The sequence below is a fragment of the Chiloscyllium plagiosum genome, unplaced genomic scaffold (genome assembly GCF_037043375.1).
Source record: "Chiloscyllium plagiosum isolate Xiang-an unplaced genomic scaffold, Cpla_swu_hap1 HiC_scaffold_45, whole genome shotgun sequence".
Classification (NCBI taxonomy): Eukaryota; Metazoa; Chordata; class Chondrichthyes; order Orectolobiformes; family Hemiscylliidae; genus Chiloscyllium; species Chiloscyllium plagiosum.
This window is the reverse complement of record NW_028270183.1, coordinates 6,846,177-6,867,552: the sequence shown is the minus strand read 5'-3', so window position 1 is coordinate 6,867,552 and position 21,376 is coordinate 6,846,177. Positions and strand designations below refer to the sequence as shown.

The 21,376-nt window shown below is 49.1% G+C and overlaps 1 protein-coding gene across 2 annotated transcripts in view; it reads left to right on the top strand.

The window, feature by feature from the left end:
• LOC122552265 (noelin-2) overlaps positions 1–21,376 on the top strand; it is a 472,756-nt gene that overhangs the window by 415,074 nt on the left and 36,306 nt on the right. The window lies entirely within an intron of this gene.

The window sequence follows — 21,376 nt, the reverse complement described above, 5'->3', positions numbered from 1 at the left end:
CAGTGTGATTGTGTTTCTGTGGGTCTCACTTCATCGTGTTTCAATGGGTAACAGTTTGGTTGTGTTTCTGTGAGTCTCAGTGTGATCGTGATTCTGTCGGTCTCAGTTCGGTCGTGTTTCTGTGGGTCTCAGTGTGATCGTGTTTCAGTGGGTCTCAGTGTGATCATGTTTCTGTGGGTCCCAATGTGGTTAATTTGCCATGGTCTCTGTTTTAAAGTTTTTCTGTCGGTCTTAATGTGGTCGTGTTTCTGTCAGTCTCGGTGTGGTCTCGTTTCTGTGGGTCTCAGTGTGATCATGTTTCTGTGGGTCTCAGTGTGATCGTGTTTCTGTCAGTCTCAGTGTGATCATGTTTCTGTGGGTCTCAGTGTGGTCATGTTTCTGTCGGTCTCAGTGTGATCGTGTATCTGTGGGACTCAGTGTGGTCATGTATCTGTCGGTCTCAGTGTCGTCGTGTTTCTGTCGGTCTAAGTGTGATCGTGTGTCTGTGGGTCTCACTCTGGTCATCTCTCTATGGGTCTCCATGTGATCGTGTTTCTGTGTTTCTCAGTGTGATCGTGTTTCTGTGTTTCTCAGTGTGGTCATGTTTCTGTGGTTCTCACTCTGGTCATGTTTCTGTTGGTCTTTGTGTGATCATGTTTCTGTCGGTCTCAGTGTGGTCGCGTTTCTGTGGGTCTCAGTGTGATCATGTTTCTGTGGGTCTCAGTGTGGTCATGTTTCTGTGGGTCTCAGTGTGATCGTGTTTCTGTGGGTCTCAGTGTGATCATGTTTCTATCGGTCTCAGTGTCGTCATGTTTCTGTGGGTCTCAGTGTGGTCGTGTTTCTGTCGGTCACAGTGTGATTGTGTTTCTGTGGGTCTCATTTCGTCGTGTTTCTGTGGGTCACAGTGTGGTCGTGTTTCAGTGGGTCACAGTGTGGTCGTATTTCTGTGGGTCTCAGTGTGATCGTGTTCCTGTGGGTCTCATTTCGTCGTGTTTCTGTGGGTCACAGTGTGATCGTGTTTCTGTGGGTCTCACTCTGGTCATCTCTCTGTTTGGTCGTGTTTCTGTCGGACTTAGTGTGGTCGTGTTTCTGTGGGTCTCAGTGTGGTCGTGTTTCTGTGGGACTCAGTGTGATCGTGTTTCTGTGGGTCTCATTTCGTCGTGTTTCTGTGGGTCACAGTGTGATCCTGTTTCTGTGGGTCTCACTCTGGTCATCTCTCTGTTTGGTCGTGTTTCAGTCAGACTTCGTGTGGTCAGGTTTCTGTGGGTCTCAGTGTGATCGTGTTTCTGTGGGTCACAGTGTGGTCGCGTTTCTGTGGGTCTCATTGTGGTCGTGTTTCTGTGGGTCTCATTTCGTCGTGTTTCTGTGGGTCACAGTGTGATCGTGTTTCTGTGGGTCTCACTCTGGTCATCTCTGTTTGGTCGTGTTTCAGTCGGACTTCGTGTGGTCAGGTTTCTGTGGGTCTCAGTGTGATCGTGTTTCTGTGGGTCACAGTGTGGTCGCGTTTCTGTGGGTCTCATTGTGGTCGTGTTTCTGTGGGTGTCAGTGTGATCATGTTTCTGTAGGTCTCAGTGTGGTCGTGTTTCAATGGGTCTCAGTGTGATCATGTTTCTGTGAGTCTCAGTGTGGTCGTGTTTCTGTGGGTCTCAGTATGATCGTGTTTCTGTGGGTCTCAGTGTGGTCGTGTTTCAATCGGTCTCAGTGTGATCGTGTTTCTGTGGGTCTCAGTGTGATCATGTTTCTGTGAGTCTCAGTGTGGTCGTGTTTCTGTGGGTCTCAGTATGATCATGTTACTGTGGGTCTCAGTGTGACCGTGTTTCTGTGGGTCTCAGTGTGGTCGTGTTTCTGTGGGCCTCAGTGCGATCGTGTTTCTGTTGATCTCAGTGTGGTCATGTTTCTGTCGGTCTCAGTGTGATTGTGTTTCTGTGGGTCTCAGTGTGATCGTGTTTCTGTCGTTCTCAGTGTGATTATGTTTCTGTCGGTCTCAGTGTGGTCATGTTTCTGTGGGTCTCAGTGTGATCATGTTTCTGTCGGTCTCGATGTGATCATGTTACTGTCGGATCAGTGTGGTTGTGTTTCTGCGGGTCTCGGTGTGATCGTGTTTCTTTGGGTCTCAGTGTGATCGTGTTTCTGTGGGTCTCAGTGTGATCGTGGTCTGTCGGTCTCAGTGTGGTCGTATTACTGTGGGTCTCCGTGTGATCCCATTTGTTTTGGTGTCAGTGTGGTCGTGTTTCTGTGGGTCTCAGTGTGATCGTGTTTCTGTGGGTCTCAGTGTGGTCGTGTTTCTGTGGGTCTCAGTGTGGTCGTGTTTCTGTGGGTCTCAGTGTGATCGTGTTTCTGTGGGTCTCAGTGTGATTGTGTTTCTGTGGGTCTCAGTGTGGTCGTGTTTCTGTGGGTCTCAGTGTGGTCGTGTCTCTGTTGGTCTCAGTGTGTTCGTTTTTCTGTCGGTCTCAGTGTGGTCTTGTTTCTGTGGGTCTTAGTGTGGTCCTGTTTTTGTGGGTCTCAGTGCGGTCATGTTTCTGTGGGTGTCAGTGTGGTCGTGTCTCTGTTGGTCTCAGTGTGATCGTTTTTCTGTCGATCTCAGTGTCGTCTTGTTTCTGTGGGTCTTAGTGTGGTCCTGTTTCTGTGGGTCTCAGTGCGGTCGTGTTTCTGTGGGTCTCATTGCGATTGTCTTTCTGTGGGTCTCAGTGTGATCGTGTTTCTGTGGGTCTCAGAGTGGTCATATTTCTGTGGGTCTCAGTGTGGTCGTGCTTCTGTGGGTCTCAGTGTGATCGTGTTTCTGTGGGTCTCAGTGTGGTCGTGTTTCTGTGAGTCTCAGTGTGGTCGTGTTTCTGTGGGTCTCAGTGGGATCATGTTTCGGTGGGTCTCAGTGTGATCGTGTTTCTGTTGGTCTCAGTGTGATCATGTTTCTGTGAGTCTCAGTGTGATCCTGTTTCTGTAGGTCTCAGTGTGGTCGTGTTTCTGTCGGTCTCAGTTCGGTCGTGTTTCTGTGGATCTCAGTACGGTCGTGTTTCTGTCGGTCTCAGTTCGCTCGTGATTCTGTGGGTCTCAGTGTGGTCGCGTTTCTGTGGGTCTCAGTGTGATCGTGTTTCTGTGGGTTTCGGTGTGATCTTCTTTCTCTGGGTCTCAGTGTGATCGTGTTTCTGTGGGTCTCAGTTTGGTCATGTTACTGTGGTTCTCAGTGTGATCGTGTTACTGTCGGTCTCAGTGTGGTCGTGTTTCTGTGGGTCTCAGTGTGATCGTGTTTCTGTGGGTCTCAGTGTGATCGTGTTTCTGTGGGTCTCAGTGTGGTCGTGTTTCTGTGGGTCTCAGTGTGGTCGTGTCTCTGTTGGTCTCAGTGTGTTCGTTTTTCTGTCGGTCTCAGTGTTGTCTTGTTTCTGTGGGTCTTAGTGTGGTCCTGTTTCTGTGGGTCTCAGTGCGGTCGTGTTTCTGTGGGTCTCAGTGTGGTCGTGTTTCTGTGGGTCTCAGTGCGGTCCTGTTTCTGTTGGACTCTGTGTTCGATTTTCTGTTGGTCTCAGTGTGGTCTTGATTCTGTGTGTCTCATTGCGATCGTGTTTCTGTGGGTCTCAGTGTGATCGTGTTTCTGTGGGTCTCAGTGTGGTCGTGTTTCTGTGGGTCTCAGTGTGGTTGAGTTTATGTGGCTCACAGTGTGATCATGTTTCTGTGTCTCAGTGCGGTCGTGTTTCTGTGGGTCTCAGTGTGGTCGTGTTTCTGTGGGTCTCAGTGTGATCGTGTTTCTGTGGGTCTCAGTGTGGTCGTGTTTCTGTGGGTCTTAATGTGGTCGCGTTTCTGTCGGTCCCGCGTTGGTCGCCTGTCTGTGGGTCTCAGTGTGAACATGTTTCTGTGGGTTTCAGTGTGATCGTGTTTCTGTCGGTCTCAGTGTGATCAATTTTCTGTCGGTCTAAGTGTGATCATGTGTCTGTGGGTCTCACTCTGGTCATCTCTCTGTTTGGTCTCAGTGTGGTCGTGTTTCTGTGTTTCTCAGTGTGATCGTGTTTCTGTGTTTCTCAGTGTGATCGTGTTTCTGTGGGTCACAGTGTGGTCGCGTTTCTGTGGGTCTCATTGTGGTCGTGTTTCTGTGGGTGTCAGTGTGATCATGTTTCTGTAGGTCTCAGTGTGATCGTGTTTCTGTGGGTCTCAGTGTGATCATGTTTCTGTGAGTCTCAGTGTGGTCGTGTTTCTGTGGGTCTCAGTATGATCGTGTTTCTGTGGGTCTCAGTGTGGTCGTGTTTCAATGGGTCTCAGTGTGATCGTGTTTCTGTGGGTCTCAGTGTGATCATGTTTCTGTGAGTCTCAGTGTGGTCGTGTTTCTGTGGGTCTCAGTGTGATCATGTTACTGTGGGTCTCAGTGTGATCGTGTTTTTGTGGGTCTCAGTGTGGTCGTGTTTCTGTGGGCCTCAGTGCGATCGTATTTCTGTTGATCTCAGTGTGGTCATGTTTCTGTCGGTCTCAGTGTGATTGTGTTTCTGTGGGTCTCAGTGTGATCGTGTTTCTGTCGTTCTCAGTGTGATTGTGTTTCTGTCGGTCTCAGTGTGGTCATGTTTCTGTGGGTCTCAGTGTGATCATGATTCTGTCGGTCTCGATGTGATCATGTTACTGTCGGATCAGTGTGGTTGTGTTTCTGTGGGTCTCGGTGTGATCGTGTTTCTTTGGGTCTCAGTGTGATCGTGTTTCTGTGGGTCTCAGTGTGATCATGTTCTGTCGGTCTCAGTGTGGTCGTGTTTCTGTGGGTCTCAGTGTGATCGTGTTTCTGTGGGTCTCAGTGTGGTCGTGTTTCTGTGGGTCTCAGTGTGGTCGTGTTTCTGTGGGTTTCAGTGTGATCGTGTTTCTGTGGGTCTCAGTGTGATCGTGTTTCTGTGGGTCTCAGTGTGGTCGTGTTACTGTCGGTCTCAGTGTGGTCGTGTGTCTGTGGGTCTCAGTGTGATCGTGTTTCTGTGGGTCTCAGTGTGATCGTGTTTCTGTGGGTCTCAGTGTGGTCGTGTTTCTGTGGGTCTCAGTGTGGTCGTGTCTCTGTTGGTCTCAGTGTGTTCGTTTTTCTGTCGGTCTCAGTGTGGTCCTGTTTCTGTGGGTCTCAGTGTGGTCGTGTTTCTGTGGGTCTCAGTGTGGTCGTGTTTCTGTGGGTCTCAGTGTGGTCGTGTTTCTGTGGGTCTCAGTGTGGTTGTGTTTCTGTGGGTCTCAGTGTGGTTGTGTTTATGTGGCTCACAGTGTGATCATGTTTCTGTGTCTCAGTGCGGTCGTGTTTCTGTGGGTCTCAGTGTGGTCGTGTTTCTGTGGGTCTCAGTGTGATCGTGTTTCTGTGGGTCTCAGTGTGGTCGTGTTTCTGTGGGTCTCAGTGTGGTTGAGTTTATGTGGCTCACAGTGTGATCATGTTTCTGTGTCTCAGTGCGGTCGTGTTTCTGTGGGTCTCAGTGTGGTCGTGTTTCTGTGGGTCTCAGTGTGATCGTGTTTCTGTGGGTCTCAGTGTGGTCGTGTTTCTGTGGGTCTTAATGTGGTCGCGTTTCTGTCGGTCCCGCGTTGGTCGCCTGTCTGTGGGTCTCAGTGTGAACAGGTTTCTGTAGGTTTCAGTGTGATCGTGTTTCTGTCGGTCTCAGTGTGATCAATTTTCTGTCGGTCTAAGTGTGATCATGTGTTTGTGGGTCTCACTCTGGTCATCTCTCTGTTTGGTCTCAGTGTGGTCGTATTTCTGTGTTTCTCAGTGTGATCGTGTTTCTGTGTTTCTCAGTGTGATCGTGTTTCTGTGGGTCACAGTGTGGTCGCCTTTCTGTGGGTCTCATTGTGGTCGTGTTTCTGTGGGTGTCAGTGTGATCATGTTTCTGTAGGTCTCAGTGTGATCGTGTTTCAATGGGTCTCAGTGTGATCATGTTTCTGTGAGTCTCACTGTGGTCGTGTTTCTGTGGGTCTCAGTATGATCGTGTTTCTGTGGGTCTCAGTGTGGTCGTGTTTCAATGGGTCTCAGTGTGATCGTGTTTCTGTGGGTCTCAGTGTGATCATGTTACTGTGGGTCTCAGTGTGATCGTGTTTCTGTGGGTCTCAGTGTGGTCGTGTTTCTGTGGGCCTCAGTGCGAACGTGTTTCTGTTGATCTCAGTGTGGTCGTGTTTCTGTGGGTCTCAGTATGATCGTGTTTCTGTGGGTCTCAGTGTGGTCGTGTTTCAATGGGTCTCAGTGTGGTCGTGTTTCTGTGGGTCTCAGTGTGATCGAGTTTCTGTGTGTATCAGTGTGGTCGTGTTTCTGTGGGCCTCAGTGCGAAGGTGTTTCTGTTGATCTCAGTGTGGTCATGTTTCTGTCGGTCTCAGTGTGATTGTGTTTCTGTGGGTCTCAGTGTGATCGTGTTTCTGTCGTTCTCAGTGTGATTGTGTTTCTGTCGGTCTCAGTGTGGTCATGTTTCTGTGGGTCTCAGTGTGATCATGTTTCTGTCGGTCTCGATGTGATCATGTTACTGTCGGATCAGTGTGGTTGTGTTTCTGTGGGTCTCGGTGTGATCGTGTTTCTTTGGGTCTCAGTGTGATCGTGTTTCTGTGGGTCTCAGTGTGATCGTGTTCTGTCGGTCTCAGTGTGGTCGTATTACTGTGGGTCTCAGTGTGATCCCATTTGTTTTGGTGTCAGTGTGGTCGTGTTTCTGTGGGTCTCAGTGTGATCGTGTTTCTGTGGGTCTCAGTGTGGTCGTGTTTCTGTGGGTCTCAGTGTGGTCGTGTTTCTGTGGGTCTCAGTGTGATCGTGTTTCTGTGGGTCTCAGTGTGATCGTGTTTCTGTGGGTCTCAGTGTGGTCGTGTTTCTGTGGGTCTCAGTGTGGTCGTGTCTCTGTTGGTCTCAGTGCGTTCGTTTTTCTGTCGGTCTCAGTGTGGTCGTGTTTCTGTGAGTCTCAGTGTGGTCGTGTTTCTGTGGGTCTCAGTGGGATCATGTTTTGGTGGGTCTCAGTGTGATCGTGTTTCTGTTGGTCTCAGTGTGATCATGTTTCTGTGAGTCTCAGTGTGATCCTGTTTCTGTGGGTCTCAGTGTGGTCGTGTTTCTGTCGGTCTCAGTTCGGTCGTGTTTCTGTGGGTCTCAGTACGGTCGTGTTTCTGTCGGTCTCAGTTCGCCCGTGATTCTGTGGGTCTCAGTGTGGTCGCGTTTCTGTGGGTCTCAGTGTGATCGTGTTTCTGTGGGTTTCGGTGTGATCTTCTTTCTCTGGGTCTCAGTGTGGTCGTGTTTCTGTGGGTCTCAGTGTGATTGCGTTTCTGTGGGTCTCGTTGTGGTCGTGATTCTGTGAGTCTCAGTGTGATCATGTTTCTGTGAGTCTCAGTGTGATTGTGTTTCTGTGGGTGTCAGTGTGGTCGTGTTTCTGTGGGTCGCAGTGTGATCGTGTTTCTGTCGGTCTCAGTGTGGTCGTGTTTCTGTGGGTCTCAGTGTGATCGTGTTTCTGTGGGTCTCAGTGTGATAATGTTTCTGTCGGTCACATTGTGGTCGTGTTTCAATGGGTCTCAGTGTGATCATGTTTCTGTGAGTCTCAGTGTGGTCGTGTTTCTGTGGGTCTCAGTGTTGTCGTGTTTCTTTGAGTCTCAGTGTGGTCGTGTTTCAATGGGTCTCAGTGTGATCGTGTTTCTGTGGGTCTCAATGTGATCGTGTTTCTGTCGGTCTCAGTGTGATCGTGTTTCTCTGGGTCTCAACGTGATCGTGTTTCTGTCAGTCTCAGTGTGATCGTGTTTCTCTGGGTCTCAATGTGATCGTGTTTCTGTGGGTCTCAGTGTGGTCGTGTTTCAATGGGTCTCAGTGTGATCGTTTTTCTGTGGGTCTCAGTGTGGTCGTGTTTCTCTGGGTCTCAGTGTGATCGTGTTTCTGTGGGTCTCAGTGTGATCGTGTTTCTGTCGGTCTAAGTGTGATCGTGTTTCTGTGCGTCTCACTCTGGTCATCTCTCTGTTTGGTCGTGTTTCTGTCGGTCTTAGTGTGGTCGTGTTTCTGTGGGTCTCAGTGTGGTCGTGTTTCTGTGGGTCTCAGTGTGATCATGTTTCTGTGCGTCTCAGTGTGATCGTGTTTCTGTGGGTCTCAGTGTGATCATGTTTCTGTGAGTCTCAGTGTGGTCGTGTTTCTGTGGGTCTCAGTGTGATCATGTTACTGTGGGTCTCAGTGTGATCGTGTTTCTGTGGGTCTCAGTGTGGTCGTGTTTCTGTGGGTCTCAGTGTGATCGTGTTTCTGTTGATCTCAGTGTGGTCATGTTTCTGTCGGTCTCAGTGTGATTGTGTTTCTGTGGGTCTCAGTGTGATCGTGTTTCTGTGGGTCTCAGTGTGATCATGTTTCTGTCGGTCTCGATGTGATCATGTTACTGTCGGATCAGTGTGGTTGTGTTTCTGTGGGTCTCGGTGTGATCGTGTTTCTTTGGGTCTCAGTGTGATCGTGTTTCTGTGGGTCTCAGTGTGATCGTGTTCTGTCGGTCTCAGTGTGGTCGTATTACTGTGGGTCTCAGTGTGATCCCATTTGTTTTGGTGTCAGTGTGGTCGTGTTTCTGTGGGTCTCAGTGTGATCGTGTTTCTGTGGGTCTCAGTGTGGTCGTGTTTCTGTGGGTCTCAGTGTGGTCGTGTTTCTGTGGGTCTCAGTGTGATCGTGTTTCTGTGGGTCTCAGTGTGATCGTGTTTCTGTGGGTCTCAGTGTGGTCGTGTTACTGTCGGTCTCAGTGTGGTCGTGTTTCTGTGGGTCTCAGTGTGATCGTGTTTCTGTGGGTCTCAGTGTGATCGTGTTTCTGTGGGTCTCAGTGTGGTCGTGTTTCTGTGGGTCTCAGTGTGGTCGTGTCTCTGTTGGTCTCAGTGTGTTCGTTTTTCTGTCGGTCTCAGTGTGGTCTTGTTTCTGTGGGTCTTAGTGTGGTCCTGTTTCTGTGGGTCTCAGTGCGGTCGTGTTTCTGTGGGTCTCAGTGCGGTCGTGTTTCTGTGGGTCTCAGTGCGGTTGTGTTTCTGTGGGTCTCAGTGCGGTTGTGTTTCTGTTGGACTCTGTGTTCGATTTTCTGTTGGCCTCAGTGTGGTCTTGATTCTGTGGGTCTCATTGCGATCGTGTTTCTGTGGGTCTCAGTGTGATCGTGTTTCTGTGGGTCTCAGTGTGGTCGTGTTTCTGTGGGTCTCAGTGTGGTTGTGTTTATGTGGCTCACAGTGTGATCATGTTTCTGTGTCTCAGTGCGGTCGTGTTTCTGTGGGTCTCAGTGTGGTCGTGTTTCTGTGGGTCTCAGTGTGATCGAGTTTCTGTGGGTTTCAGTGTGATCGTGTTTCTGTCGTTCTCAGTGTGATCAATTTTCTGTCGGTCTAAGTGTGATCATGTGTCTGTGGGTCTCACTCTGGTCATCTCTCTGTTTGGTCTCAGTGTGGTCGTGTTTCTGTGTTTCTCAGTGTGATCGTGTTTCTGTGGGTCACAGTGTGGTCGCGTTTCTGTGGGTCTCATTGTGGTCGTGTTTCTCTGGGTGTCAGTGTGATCATGTTTCTGTAGGTCTCAGTGTGATCGTGTTTCAATGGGTCTCAGTGTGATCATGTTTCTGTGAGTCTCAGTGTGGTCGTGTTTCTGTGGGTCTCAGTATGATCGTGTTTCTGTGGGTCTCAGTGTGGTCGTGTTTCAATGGGTCTCAGTGTGATCGTGTTTCTGTGGGTCTCAGTGTGATCATGTTTCTGTGAGTCTCAGTGTGGTCGTGTTTCTGTGGGTCTCAGTGTGATCATGTTACTGTGGGTCTCAGTGTGATCGTGTTTCTGTGGGTCTCAGTGTGGTCGTGTTTCTGTGGGCCTCAGTGCGATCGTGTTTCTGTTGATCTCAGTGTGGTCATGTTTCTGTCGGTCTCAGTGTGATTGTGTTTCTGTGGGTCTCAGTGTGATCGTGTTTCTGTCGTTCTCAGTGTGATTGTGTTTCTGTCGGTCTCAGTGTGGTCATGTTTCTATGGGTCTCAGTGTGATCATGTTTCTGTCGGTCTCGATGTGATCATGTTACTGTCGGATCAGTGTGGTTGTGTTTCTGTGGGTCTCGGTGTGATCGTGTTTCTTTGGGTCTCAGTGTGATCGTGTTTCTGTGGGTCTCAGTGTGATCGTGTTCTGTCGGTCTCAGTGTGGTCGTATTACTGTGGGTCTCAGTGTGATCCCATTTGTTTTGGTGTCAGTGTGGTCGTGTTTCTGTGGGTCTCAGTGTGATCGTGTTTCTGTGGGTCTCAGTGTGGTCGTGTTTCTGTGGGTCTCAGTGTGGTCGTGTTTCTGTGGGTCTCAGTGTGATTGTGTTTCTGTGGGTCTCAGTGTGATCGTGTTTCTGTGGGTCTCAGTGTGGTCGTGTTAATGTGGGTCTCAGTGTGGTCGTGTCTCTGTTGGTCTCAGTGTGTTCGTTTTTCTCTCGGTCTCAGTGTGGTCTTGTTTCTGTGGGTCTTAGTGTGGTCGTGTTTTTGTGGGTCTCAGTGCGGTCGTGTTTCTGTGGGTGTCAGTGTGGTCGTGTCTCTGTTGGTCTCAGTGTGATCGTTTTTCTGTCGATCTCAGTGTCGTCTTGTTTCTGTGGGTCTTAGTGTGGTCCTGTTTCTGTGGGTCTCAGTGTGGTCGTGTTTCTGTGGGTCTCAGTCTGGTCGTGTTTCTGTGGTTCACAGTGTGATCGTGTTTCTGTGGGTCTCAGAGTGGTCATGTTTCTGTGGGTCTCAGTGTGGTCGTGCTTCTGTGGGTCTCAGTGTGATCGTGTTTCTGTGGGTCTCAGTGTGATCGTGTTTCTGTTGGTCTCAGTGTGATCATGTTTCTGTGAGTCTCAGTGTGATCCTGTTTCTGTGGGTCTCAGTGTGGTCGTGTTTCTGTCGGTCTCAGTTCGATCGTGTTTCTGTGGGTCTCAGTACGGTCGTGTTTCTGTCGGTCTCAGTTCGCTCGTGATTCTGTGGGTCTCAGTGTGGTCGCGTTTCTGTGGGTCTCGTTGTGATCGTTTTTCTGTGGGTTTCGGTATGATCGTGTTTCTGTGAGTCTCAGTGTGGTCGTGTTTCTGTGGGTCTCAGTGTGATTGCGTTTCTGTGGGACTCGTTGTGGTCGTGATTCTGTGAGTCTCAGTGTGATCATGTTTCTGTGAGTCTCAGTGTGATTGTGTTACTGTGGGTGTCAGTGTGGTCGTGTTTCTGTGGGTCGCAGTGTGGTCGTGTTTCTGTGGGTCTCAGTGTGATCGTGTTTCTGTGAGTCTCAGTGTGGTCGTGTTTCTGTGGGTCTCAGTGTTGTCGTGTTTCTTTGAGTCTCAGTGTGATCGTGTTTCTGTGGGTCACAGTGTGGTCGTGTTTCAATGGGTCTCAGTGTGATCATGTTTCTGTGAGTCTCAGTGTGGTCGTGTTTCTGTGGGTCTCAGTGTTGTCGTGTTTCTTTGAGTCTCAGTGTGATCGTGTTTCTGTGGGTCACAGTGTGGTCGTGTTTCAATGGGTCTCAGTGTGATCGTGTTTCTGTGGGTCTCAATGTGATCGTGTTTCTGTCGGTCTCAGTGTGATCGTGTTTCTCTGGGTCTCAATGTGATCGTGTTTCTGTCAGTCTCAGTGTGATCGTGTTTCTCTAGGTCTCAATGTGATCGTGTTTCTGTGGGTCTCAGTGTGGTCGTGTTTCAATGGGTCTCAGTGTGATCGTTTTTCTCTGGGTCTCAGTGTGATCGTGTTTCTGTGGGTCTCAGTGTGATCGTGTTTCTGTCGGTCTAAGTGTGATCGTGTTTCTGTGGGTCTCAGTGTGATCATGTTTCTGTGAGTCTCAGTGTGGGCATGTTCCTGTGAGTCTCAGTGTGATTGTGTTTCTGTGGGTCTCAGTGTGGTCGTGTTTCAGTGGGTCTCAGTGTGATCATGTTTCTATGAGTCTCAGTGTGGTCATGTTTCTATGAGTCTCAGTGTGATTGTGTTTCTGTGGTTCTCAGTGTGGTCATGTTTCTGTGAGTCTCAGTGTGGTCATGTTTCTGTGAGCCTCAGTGTGATTGTGTTTCTGTGGGTCTCAGTGTGATTGTGTTTCTGTGGGTCTCAGTGTGATCATGTTTCTGTGAGTCTCAGTGTGATTGTGTTTCTGTGGGTCTCAGTGTGGTCGTGTTTCTGTGGGTCTCAATGTGGTCGTGTTTCTGTTGGTCTCAGTGTGGTCATGTTTCTGTGAGTCTCAGTGTGGTCGTGTTTCTGTGGGTCTCAGTGTGATCATGTTTCTGTGGGTCTCAGTGTGATCATGTTTCTGTGAGTCTCAGTGTGGTCATGTTTCTGTGAGTCTCAGTGTGGTCACGTTTCTGTGAGTCCAAGTGTGATTGTGTTTCTGTGGGTCTCAGTGTGATCATGTTTCTGTGGGTCTCAGTGATATCATGTTTCTGTGAGTCTCAGTGTGGTCACGTTTCTGTGAGTCCAATTGTGATTGTGTTTCTGTGGGTCTCAGTGTGGTCGTGTTTCCGTGGGTCTCAGTCTGGTCGTGTTTCAGTGGGTCTCAGTGTGTTCATGTTTCTGTCGGTCTCAGTGTGATCGTGTTTCTGTGGGTCTCAGTGCGATCATGTTTCTTTGGGTCTCAGTGTGGTCGTGTTTCTGTGGGTCTCAGTGTGATCGTGTTTCTGTTGGTCTCAGCGTGGTCGTGTTTCTGTGGGTCTCAGTGTGATCATGTTACTGTGGGTCTCAGTGTTGGCGTGTCCCTGTGGGACTCAGTCTGATCGTGTTACTTTGGGTCTCAGTGTGATCGTGTTTCTGTGGGTCTCAGTGTGATCGTGTTACTGTGGGTCTCAGTGTTGGCGTGTCCCTGTGGGACTCAGTCTGATCGTGTTACTTTGGGTCTCAGTGTGATCGTGTTTCTGTGGGTCTCAGTGTGGTCGTGTTTATGTGGGTCTCAGTGTGATCGTGTTTCTGTGGGTCTCAGTGTGGTCGTGTTTCTGTGGGTCTCAGTGTGATCGTGTTACTGTGGGTCTCAGTGTGATCATGTTTCTGTGAGTCTCAGTGTGGTCATGTTTCTGTGAGTCTCAGTGTGATCGTGTTTCTGTCGGTCTCAGTGTGGTCGTATTTCTGTGGGTCTCAGTGTGATCATGTTTCTGTGAGTCTCAGTGTGGTCATGTTTCTGTGAGTCTCAGTGTGATTGGGTTTCTGTGGGTCTCAGTGTGGTCGTGTTTCTGTGGGCCTCAGTGTGATCATGTTTCTGTGAGTCTCAGTGTGGTCATGTTTCTGTGAGTTTCAGTGTGATTGTGTTTCTGTGGGTCTCAGTGTGGTCATGTTTCTGTGAGTCTCAGTGTGGTCACGTTTCTGTGATTCCAAGTGTGATTGTGTTTCTGTGGGTCTCAGTGTGATCATGTTTCTGTGGGTCTCAGTGATATCATGTTTCTGTGAGTCTCAGTGTGGTCATGATTCTGTGAGTCTCAGTATGATCGTGTTTCTGTGGGTCTCGTTGTGATCGTGTTACTGTGGGTCTCAATGCGGTCGTCTTTCTGTGGGTCTCGGTGCGGTCATGTTTCTGTGGGTCTCAGTGTGATTGTGTTTCTGTGGGTCTCAGTGTGATTGTGTTTCTGTGGGTCTCAGTGTGATCGTGTTTCTGTGGGTCTCAGTGTGATCGTGTTTCTGTGTGTCTCCGTGTGATCATGTTTCTGTGGGTCTCAGTGTGATCGTGTTTCTGTGGGTCTCAGTGTGATCGTGTTTCTGTTGGTCTCAGCGTGGTCGTGTTTCTGTGGGTCTCAGTGTGATCATGTTACTGTGGGTCTCAGTGTTGGCGTGTCCCTGTGGGTCTCAGTCTGATCGTGTTACTTTGGGTCTCAGTGTGATCGGGTTTCTGTGGGTCTCAGTGTGATCGTGTTACTGTGGATCTCAATGCGGTCGTGTTACTTTGGGTCTCAGTGTGATCGTGTTTCTGTCGGTCTCAGTGTGATCAATTTTCTGTTGGTCCCAGTGTGATCGTGGTATTGTGGATCTCAGTGTGATCGTGTTTCTGTGTGTCACTCTTGGTCGTGTTTTTGTGGGTCTCAGTATGATCGTGTTTCTGTGGGTCTCGTTGTGATCGTGTTACTGTGGGTCTCAATGCGGTCGTCTTTCTGTGGGTCTCGGTGCGGTCATGTTTCTGTGGGTCTCAGTGTGATTGTGTTTCTGTGGGTCTCAGTGTGATTGTGTTTCTGTGGGTCTCAGTGTGATCGTGTTTCTGTGGGTCTCAGTGTGATCGTGTTTCTGTGTGTCTCCGTGTGATCATGTTTCTGTGGGTCTCAGTGTGATCGTGTTTCTGTGTGTCTCCGTGTGATCATGTTTCTTTGGGTCTCAGTGTGATCGTGTTTCTGTGGGTCTCAGTGTGATCGTGTTTCTGTTGGTCTCAGCGTGGTCGTGGTCTGTGGGTCTCAGTGTGATCGTGTTTCTGTGGGTCTCAGTGTGATCGTGTTTCTGTGGGTCTCAGTGTGGGCGTTTTTCTTTGGGTCTCAGTGTGATCCTGTTTCTGTGGGTCTCAGTGTGATCGTGTTTCTGTGGGTCTCAGTGTGGGCGTTTTTCTTTGGGTCTCAGTGTGATCGTGTTTCTGTTGGTCTCAGTGTGGGCATGTTTCTGAGGTTCTCAGTGTGGGCGTGTTTCTGTTGGTCTCAGTGTGGTCACGTTTCTGTCAGTCTCAGTGTGATTGTGTTTCTGTGGGTCTCAGTGTGATCGTGTTACTGTGGATCTCAATGCGGTCGTGTTACTTTGGGTCTCAGTGTGATCGTGTTTCTGTGGGTCTCAGTGTGATCGTGTTTCTGTGGGTCTCAGTGTGGTCGTATTTATGTGGGTCTCAGTATGATCGTGTTTCTGTGGGTCTCAGTGTGGTCGTGTTTCTGTGGGTCTCAGTGTGATCGTTTTACTGTGGGTCTCAGTGTGATCATGTTTCTGTGAGTCTCAGTGTGGTCATGTTTCTGTGAGTCTCAGTGTGATCGTGTTTCTGTCGGTCTCAGTGTGGTCGTATTTCTGTGGGTCTCAGTGTGATCATGTTTCTGTGAGTCTCAGTGTGGTCATGTTTCTGTGAGTCTCAGTGTGATTGGGTTTCTGTGGGTCTCAGTGTGGTCGTGTTTCTGTGGGTCTCAGTGTGATCATGTTTCTGTGAGTCTCAGTGTGGTCATGTTTCTGTGAGTCTCAGTGTGATTGTGTTTCTGTGGGTCTCAGTGTGGTCATGTTTCTGTGAGTCTCAGTGTGGTCACGTCTCTGTGATTCCAAGTGTGATTGTGTTTCTGTGGGTCTCAGTGTGATCATGTTTCTGTGGGTCTCAGTGATATCATGTTTCTGTCGGTCTCAGTGTGATCGTGTTTCTGTGGGTCTCAGTGCGATCATGTTTCTTTGGGTCTCAGTGTGGTCGTGTTTCTGTGGGTCTCAGTGTGATCGTGTTTCTGTTGGTCTCAGCGTGGTCGTGTTTCTGTGGGTCTCAGTGTGATCGTGTTACTGTGGATCTCAGTGTGATCGTGTTTCTGTGGGTCTCAGTGTGGGCGTTTTTCTTTGGGTCTCAGTGTGATCATGTTTCTGTTGGTCTCAGTGTGATCGTGTTTCTGTGGGTCTCAGTGTGATCGTGTTTCTGTGGGTCTCAGTGTGGGCGTTTTTCTTTGGGTCTCAGTGTGATCATGTTTCTGTTGGTCTCAGTGTGGTCACGTTTCTGTCAGTCTCAGTGTGATTGTGTTTCTGTGGGTCTCAGTGTGGTCGTGTTTCTGTGGGTCTCAGTGTGATCATGTTTCTGTGAGTCTCAGTGTGGGCATTTTTCTGTGAGTCTCAGTGTGATTGTGTTTCTGTGGGTCTCAGTGTGGTCGTGTTTCAGTGGGTCTCAGTTTGATCATGTTTCTATGAGTCTCAGTGTGGACATGTTTCTATGAGTCTCAGTGTGATTGTGTTTCTGTGGGTCTCAGTGTGGTCATGTTTCTGTGAGTCTCAGTGTGGTCATGTTTCTGTGAGCCTCAGTGTGATTGTGTTTCTGTGGGTCTCAGTGTGATCATGTTTCTGTGGGTCTAAGTGATATTATGTTTCTGTGAGTCTCAGTGTGGTCATGTTTCTGTGAGTCTCAGTGTGATTGTGTTTCTGTGGGTCTCAGTGTGGTCGTGTTTCTGTGAGTCTCAATGTGGTCGTGTTTCTGTTGGTCTCAGTGTGGTCATGTTTCTGTGAGTCTCAGTGTGGTTGTGTTTCTGTGGGTCTCAGTGTGATCATGTTTCTGTGAGTCTCAGTGTGGTCATGTTTCTGTGGGTCTCAGTGTGATCATGTTTCTGTGAGTCTCAGTGTGGTCATGTTTCTGTGAGTCTCAGTGTGGTCACGTTTCTGTGAGTCCAAGTGTGATTGTGTTTCTGTGGGTCTCAGTGTGATCATGTTTCTGTGGGTCTCAGTGATATCATGTTTCTGTGAGTCTCAGTGTGATCGTGTTTCTGTAAGTCTCAGTGTGGTCATGTTTCTGTGAGTCTCTGTGTGGTCATGTTTCTGTGAGTCTCTGTGTGATTGTGTTTCTGTGGGTCTCAGTCTGGTCGTGTTTCAGTGGGTCTCAGTGTGTTCATGTTTCTGTGGGTCTCAGTGTGTTCATGTTTCTGTCGGTCTCAGTGTGATCGTGTTTCTGTGGGTCTCAGTGCGATCATGTTTCTTTGGTTCTCAGTGTGGTCGTGTTTCTGTGGGTCTCAGTGTGATCGTGTTTCTGTTGGTCTCAGCGTGGTCGTGTTTCTGTGGGTCTCAGTGTGATCATGTTACTGTGGGTTTCAGTGTTGGCGTGTCCCTGTGGGACTCAGTCTGATCGTGTTACTTTGGGTCTCAGTGTTATCGTGTTTCTGTGGGTCTCAGTGTGATCGTGTTTCTGTGGGTCTCAGTGTGGTCGTGTTTATGTGGGTCTCAGTGTGATCGTGTTTCTGTGGGTCTCAGTGTGGTCGTGTTTCTGTGGGTCTCAGTGTGATCGTGTTACTGTGGGTCTCAGTGTGATCATGTTTCTGTGAGTCTCAGTGTGATCGTGTTTCTGTCGGTCTCAGTGTGGTCGTATTTCTGTGGGTCTCAGTGTGATCATGTTTCTGTGAGTCTCAGTGTGGTCATGTTTCTGTGAGTCTCAGTGTGATTGAGTTTCTGTGGGTCTCAGTGTGGTCGTGTTTCTGTGAGTCTCAGTGTGGTCGTGTTTCTGTGGGTCTCAGTATGATCGTGTTTCTGTGGGTCTCAGTGTGGTCGTGTTTCAATGGGTCTCAGTGTGATCGTGTTTCTGTGGGTCTCAGTGTGATCATGTTTCTGTGAGTCTCAGTGTGGTCGTGTTTCTGTGGGTCTCAGTGTAATCATGTTACTGTGGGTCTCAGTGTGATCGTGTTTCTGTGGGTCTCAGTGTGGTCGTGTTTCTGTGGGCCTCAGTGCGATCGTGTTTCTGTTGATCTCAGTGTGGTCATGTTTCTGTCGGTCTCAGTGTGATTGTGTTTCTGTGGGTCTCAGTGTGATCTTGTTTCTGTCGTTCTCAGTGTGATTGTGTTTCTGTCGGTCTCAGTGTGGTCATGTTTCTGTGGGTCTCAGTGTGATCATGTTTCTGTCGGTCTCGATGTGATCATGTTACTGTCGGATCAGTGTGGTTGTGTTTCTGTGGGTCTCGGTGTGATCGTGTTTCTTTGGGTCTCAGTGTGATCGTGTTTCTGTGGGTCTCAGTGTGATCATGTTCTGTCGGTCTCAGTGTGGTCGTATTACTGTGGGTCTCAGTGTGATCCCATTTGTTTTGGTGTCAGTGTGGTCGTGTTTCTGTTGGTCTCAGTGTGATCGTGTTTCTGTGGGTCTCAGTGTGGTCGTGTTTCTGTGGGTCTCAGTGTGGTCGTGTTTCTGTGGGTCTCAGTGTGATCGTGTTTCTGTGGGTCTCAGTGTGATCGTGTTTCTGTGGGTCTCAGTGTGGTCGTGTTTCTGTGGGTCTCAGTGTGGTCGTGTCTCTGTTGGTCTCAGTGCGTTCGTTTTTCTGTCGGTCTCAGTGTGGTCGTGTTTCTGTGAGTCTCAGTGTGGTCGTGTTTCTGTGGGTCTCAGTGGGATCATGTTTTGGTGGGTCTCAGTGTGATCGTGTTTCTGTTGGTCTCAGTGTGATCATGTTTCTGTGAGTCTCAGTGTGATCCTGTTTCTATGGGTCTCAGTGTGGTCGTGTTTCTGTCGGTCTCAGTTCGGTCGTGTTTCTGTGGGTCTCAGTACGGTCGTGTTTCTGTCGGTCTCAGTTCGCTCGTGATTCTGTGGGTCTCAGTGTGGTCGCGTTTCTGTGGGTCTCAGTGTGATCGTGTTTCTGTGGGTTTCGGTGTGATCTTCTTTCTCTGGGTCTCAGTGTGGTCGTGTTTCTGTGGGTCTCAGTGTGATTGCGTTTCTGTGGGTCTCGTTGTGGTCGTGATTCTGTGAGTCTCAGTGTGATCATGTTTCTGTGAGTCTCAGTGTGATTGTGTTTCTGTGGGTGTCAGTGTGGTCGTGTTTCTGTGGGTCGCAGTGTGATCGTGTTTCTGTCGGTCTCAGTGTGGTCGTGTTTCTGTGGGTCTCAGTGTGATCGTGTTTCTGTGGGTCTCAGTGTGATAATGTTTCTGTCGGTCACATTGTGGTCGTGTTTCAATGGGTCTCAGTGTGATCATGTTTCTGTGAGTCTCAGTGTGGTCGTGTTTCTGTGGGTCTCAGTGTTGTCGTGTTTCTTTGAGTCTCAGTGTGGTCGTGTTTCAATGGGTCTCAGTGTGATCGTGTTTCTGTGGGTCTCAATGTGATCGTGTTTCTGTCGGTCTCAGTGTGATCGTGTTTCTCTGGGTCTCAATGTGATCGTGTTTCTGTCAGTCTCAGTGTGATCGTGTTTCTCTGGGTCTCAATGTGATCGTGTTTCTGTGGGTCTCAGTGTGGTCGTGTTTCAATGGGTCTCAGTGTGATCGTTTTTCTGTGGGTCTCAGTGTGGTCGTGTTTCTCTGGGTCTCAGTGTGATCGTGTTTCTGTGGGACTCAGTGTGATCGTGTTTCTGTCGGTCTAAGTGTGATCGTGTTTCTGTGCGTCTCACTCTGGTCATCTCTCTGTTTGGTCGTGTTTCTGTCGGTCTTAGTGTGGTCGTGTTTCTGTGGGTCTCAGTGTGGTCGTGTTTCTGTGGGTCTCAGTGTGATCATGTTTCTGTGCGTCTCAGTGTGATCGTGTTTCTGTGGGTCTCAGTGTGATCATGTTTCTGTGAGTCTCAGTGTGGTCGTGTTTCTGTGGGTCTCAGTGTGATCATGTTACTGTGGGTCTCAGTGTGATCGTGTTTCTGTGGGTCTCAGTGTGGTCGTGTTTCTGTGGGTCTCAGTGTGATCGTGTTTCTGTTGATCTCAGTGTGGTCATGTTTCTGTCGGTCTCAGTGTGATTGTGTTTCTGTGGGTCTCAGTTTGATCGTGTTTCTGTGGGTCTCAGTGTGATCATGTTTCTGTCGGTCTCGATGTGATCATGTTACTGTCGGATCAGTGTGGTTGTGTTTCTGTGGATCTCGGTGTGATCGTGTTTCTTTGGGTCTCAGTGTGATCGTGTTTCTGTGGGTCTCAGTGTGATCGTGTTCTGTCGGTCTCAGTGTGGTCGTATTACTGTGGGTCTCAGTGTGATCCCATTTGTTTTGGTGTCAGTGTGGTCGTGTTTCTGTGGGTCTCAGTGTGATCGTGTTTCTGTGGGTCTCAGTGTGGTCGTGTTTCTGTGGGTCTCAGTGTGGTCGTGTTTCTGTGGGTCTCAGTGTGATCGTGTTTCTGTGGGTCTCAGTGTGATCGTGTTTCTGTGGGTCTCAGTGTGGTCGTGTTACTGTCGGTCTCAGTGTGGTCGTGTTTCTGTGGGTCTCAGTGTGATCGTGTTTCTGTGGGTCTCAGTGTGATCGTGTTTCTGTGGGTCTCAGTGTGGTCGTGTTTCTGTGGGTCTCAGTGTGGTCGTGTCTCTGTTGGTCTCAGTGTGTTCGTTTTTCTGTCGGTCTCAGTGTGGTCTTGTTTCTGTGGGTGTTAGTGTGGTCCTGTTTCTGTGGGTCTCAGTGCGGTCGTGTTTCTGTGGGTCTCAGTGCGGTTGTGTTTCTGTTGGACTCTGTGTTCGATTTTCTGTTGGCCTCAGTGTGGTCTTGATTCTGTGGGTCTCATTGCGATCGTGTTTCTGTGGGTCTCAGTTTGATCGTGTTTCTGTGGGTCTCAGTGTGGTCGGGTTTCTGTGGGTCTCAGTGTGGTTGTGTTTATGTGGCTCACAGTGTGATCATGTTTCTGTGTCTCAGTGCGGTCGTGTTTCTGTGGGTCTCAGTGTGGTCGTGTTTCTGTGGGTCTCAGTGTGATCGTGTTTCTGTGGGTTTCAGTGTGATCGTGTTTCTGTCGGTCTCAGTGTGATCAATTTTCTGTCGGTCTAAGTGTGATCATGTGTCTGTGGGTCTCACTCTGGTCATCTCTCTGTTTGGTCTCAGTGTGGTCGTGTTTCTGTGTTTCTCAGTGTGATCGTGTTTCTGTGGGTCACAGTGTGGTCGCGTTTCTGTGGGTCTCATTGTGGTCGTGTTTCTGTGGGTGTCAGTGTGATCATGTTTCTGTAGGTCTCAGTGTGATCGTGTTTCAATGGGTCTCAGTGTGATCATGTTTCTGTGAGTCTCAGTGTGGTCGTGTTTCTGTGGGTCTCAGTATGATCGTGTTTCTGTGGGTCTCAGTGTGGTCGTGTTTCAATGGGTCTCAGTGTGATCGTGTTTCTGTGGGTCTCAGTGTGATCATGTTTCTGTGAGTCTCAGTGTGGTCGTGTTTCTGTGGGTCTCAGTGTGATCATGTTACTGTGGGTCTCAGTGTGATCGTGTTTCTGTGGGTCTCAGTGTGGTCGTGTTTCTGTGGGCCTCAGTGCGATCGTGTTTCTGTTGATCTCAGTGTGGTCATGTTTCTGTCGGTCTCAGTGTGATTGTGTTTCTGTGGGTCTCAGTGTGATCGTGTTTCTGTCGTTCTCAGTGTGATTGTGTTTCTGTCGGTCTCAGTGTGGTCATGTTTCTATGGGTCTCAGTGTGATCATGTTTCTGTCGGTCTCGATGTGATCATGTTACTGTCGGATCAGTGTGGTTGTGTTTCTGTGGGTCTCGGTGTGATCGTGTTTCTTTGGGTCTCAGTGTGATCGTGTTTCTGTGGGTCTCAGTGTGATCGTGTTTTGTCGGTCTCAGTGTGGTCGTATTACTGTGGGTCTCAGTGTGATCCCATTTGTTTTGGTGTCAGTGTGGTCGTGTTTCTGTGGGTCTCAGTGTGATCGTGTTTCTGTGGGTCTCAGTGTGGTCGTGTTTCTGTGGGTCTCAGTGTGGTCGTGTTTCTGTGGGTCTCAGTGTGATCGTGTTTCTGTGGGTCTCAGTGTGGTCGTGTTTCTGTGGGTCTCAGTGTGGTCGTGTCTCTGTTGGTCTCAGTGTGTTCGTTTTTCTGTCGGTCTCAGTGTGGTCTTGTTTCTGTGGGTCTTAGTGTGGTCCTGTTTTTGTGGGTCTCAGTGCGGTCGTGTTTCTGTGGGTGTCAGTGTGGTCGTGTCTCTGTTGGTCTCAGTGTGATCGTTTTTCTGTCGATCTCAGTGTCGTCTTGTTTCTGTGGGTCTTAGTGTGGTCCTGT